Source organism: Schistocerca americana, chromosome 1 (assembly GCF_021461395.2).
Source record: "Schistocerca americana isolate TAMUIC-IGC-003095 chromosome 1, iqSchAmer2.1, whole genome shotgun sequence".
Classification (NCBI taxonomy): Eukaryota; Metazoa; Arthropoda; class Insecta; order Orthoptera; family Acrididae; genus Schistocerca; species Schistocerca americana.
Window position 1 is genome coordinate 1,113,847,499 of NC_060119.1, and position 3,838 is coordinate 1,113,851,336.

The window sequence follows — 3,838 nt, forward strand, 5'->3', positions numbered from 1 at the left end:
CGATGTGCATAGCTACAACACAAGGCAATGTAATGACATACTGTTTTTATTCTAAAACTTCAACACTTTTAAGATCAAATCATTTACACTTTTCAACAGATTACCACACTCAATTAAGGTATGGGAGCTGAAGAAATTTAAGGACTCTGCCATGAATTTTTTAATTCAAAACTGTTTTTGCATTCTGGAGGAAATCTATGACTGTGAATTCTCAATGTGCTATTTATAATTTTATCATGAATTAAATTGCCTATTTTTGTACGTATTTATATCTTGACATTGCTTACGCAATCTTTACATACATGTAATTATATAGTTCACTGGCAATATAAATAAAATAAAACAATAACTTCAACTAACCAAGATAGTTAAAATAAACTACACATCATCTACCAAACACACTATACAGTTACCCCAACATTTTAAAAAAATTATGTACGTATCTTTCAGACACACCATCATAAAAAAAAGAAACAGAAATCATGACTTACACAATATAAAAACAGAAAATAAAACACCATTCAATAAGCAATCCAAATTACACAATACAAAAGTAAGTACTAAAAACATATAACACACCATATGTAATCTCCCCCCAATCACCTAATCAGGCTTTTTGCAGATGATGCAGTTACCTACAATGAAGTACTATCTGAGACAAGCTGCATAAATATTCAGTCAGATCTTCATAAGATTTCAAAGTGGTGCAGATACTAACAACTTGCTTTAAATGTTCAAAAATGTAAAATTTTGCAGTTCACAATATGAAAAAACATAGCATTCTATTACTGTAATATCAACGAGTCACTGTTGAAATTGGCAAACTCATACAAACATCTGGTTTTTTTTTTTTTTTTTAGGGAAATGAAATGGAATGATAACATAGATTCAGTTGTGGGTAAAGCGGGTGGTAGACTTCAGTTTATTGGTGGAATACTGGGAAAGTGCAATCAGTCTACAAAGAAGATTGCTTACAAATCACTCATGTGACTGGTTCTAGAATATTGCTCGAGGGTGTGGGGCCCATACCTGATAGGACTAACAGGGGATATTGAACATATATACAGAAGTGCAGCACAGATGGTCACAGGTTTGTTTTATCTGTGGGAGAGTGTTACAGAGATACTGAAGGAACTGAACTGGCAGACTCTTGAAGACAGATGTAAACTATCCGAAGAAAATTTATTAACCAAGACTCAAGAACTGCCTGAAATGATTTCTCTAGGGATGTATGTTGGTTATTTGTGGGAAGAGACCAAACAGTGAGGTCATCGGTCTCATCGGGTTAGGGAAGGATGAGGAAGGAAGTCGGCCGTGCCCTTTCAAAGGAACCATCCCAGCATTTGCCTGGAGCGATTTAGGGAAATCACGGAAAACCTAAACCAGGATGGCCGGACGCGGGATTGAACCGTTGTCCTCCCGAATGCGAGTCCAGTGTGCTACCACTGCGCCACCTCGCTCGGTCTAGGGATGTACTGCTATGTATTGTTCACATAGGGATCATAATGATAAGACTAGAATAATTACTGCATACACAAAGGCATTCAAACAATCATTCTTTCCGTGTTCCGCATGTGAATGGAACAGGAAGAAACCCTAATAACTGGTACAATGCGAAGTACTCTCTGCCATGCACTTCAAGGTGGTTCACAGAGAATAGATGTAGATGTACATGAACATGTAGATCCTAATTATCCCCCACCCCAAATGCACACCCAACCACTTAGTACCTATTTTCCTATTAAAAAAATAAATTAACTAAGTTATACTACCTGCATCCTAAACTTAATAAATTCTGAACATACCTCACAACAAAATGAAAACCAACACAACCGCGTGCTCACCATACAAAAGAAAAATATTAAAAAATATTATTCAACAAAACAGTATCATGGATGGAACCCCTTGACTTTTCACACCTCGACCTCGACACGTCTTCCCAGAATTGCCACATGGATCTGGTGATGGTACAGATAGCAGAAAATTTTCCTATTTTCAAAGCTTTGATTTTTGCAATAATAAGCCAGTGTGTCATACTTTCGCAGAAAATATATGGCACACACCATATCATGCACTTCCTTGTTCAATATACAGCTTTAAGAATCCCAAGACAGGGGACAGTAGACACACACATTTGGGGGGGAGGGGCATTTGTCCCCTCCTGGAATCTCAGGATATGGACTCATAATTCGTTACAGAATTCTCACACATCAGACATAATTGCCTGTGATTTGACTAAACTGGAAATTTAGCACTATGGTTCTAAAAATCATTACATAAGTCAGGTAACCTTATCTGTCAGGCCATTCAGGAGAAACGGCACCATTTCCTTGCTGCTGCTTTGAAACAATTTTGTAGCCAATGGCGATGCAAACATTCCCAGAACAGAGCTTAAATTGTTTTTAAACTTTTCTCTGTCACTTCGTCACACAGCCCTATTGACTTACTAGAAAGAACGAATCCGACGTCCTAGAGGACAGGGTCTGTTTCACCTTCCCAGAACACTCCTCTCGTCCCTCACAAGCACAACAAACATAACTGTAGTGCACCTGGCTGGTTTACAGTTCTGACAAGGATAGTCCACTCTCCCTGTTGCACAAGTAAACCACAACAGTAGTTTACATTATCTCAACACTCGAATAAGATCTGTGATGGCTAAATAAGACTACATTCAGTTTTTAACAGCAGAGCGGTTTTATAAGACCCTGAAGATCATCATCATTTTATACAGGAGGTATGCTCATCTATGCCTTGTGTGTGGTAACAAATGCCGCAGCCTGAAAGAAAACAACTCTTTTCTGTGCTGGATAATAAGAAAAGTGTGAAGTTTCTATGTCGAAAAAAATGTCCTATGCAGGATTTGGCATCTTCTCTAACACAAAGAGATTGCAACAGAGCAAAACAAACACAGTTATTAGTTGTTCAATGCATCTGGTATGGTTGCACAATAAGCTTTCAATTTCAGGAGACAATGATCATCTTTGGTCAGTACTAGGCCATTAAGTCAGTTCCATCGGTCAGTTTGAATGTTTTCCAGGTGGTTTCCTATACTGAGCTAGCCAATTGCTGGCCATGGGATACAGTTTACAAAAACCCAAGAATGCAATTTTCATAATATATTTTGTACAAATTTAATTATGTCAGTCAACATAGAGAAACAGAAGGTACAAAATTAATCCAGTGAATCTGTTAAGATAGTACGAAATACGGTTTCATAAGCAAACAATTTTCTTCAATTCAGAAGAGTATTTATCAGTGAGATTTGTTGCTGGTTAATTTTACTGGTATCCAGCAAGAGTCTCTCTAATGTTCTGACTTTCTCAATTTCCAACATTATTGGTGTAACAACAGAAACATGTTTTGTGCAAGTTTAACTTTATTTAGTAACTCAATACATTGCTTGCCTTAATCATATCTCACAAATGGTGGTATCCACAATTGTCTTAATAATATATAAAGATATCCTTTGCATATACTAATAATGTATGTTTATCTTTTAAGTATCAAAGTAATTTACTTTCAAAAATAAATTAAGTGAATGATTATGAATCATTAAGAATAACACACTTCTTGGCACAATACGCCTTCAAATTCACTGAATCAGTTATATCAGAAATGTCAATTTTATAATCTGCCTCCTGTTGGATAAATTTCTATGGACTTCCTTGCATGCAGCTATTATACATTGACAAGCCACATAAACTGGTACACTTGCCTCATATCGTGTAGGGCCCTACAAGGACACAGAAGTGCCACTACATGATTTGGCATGGACTCGACTGATGTTTGAAGTAGTGCTGGAGAGAAGTGACACCATGAATCCCACAGGGATGTCCAT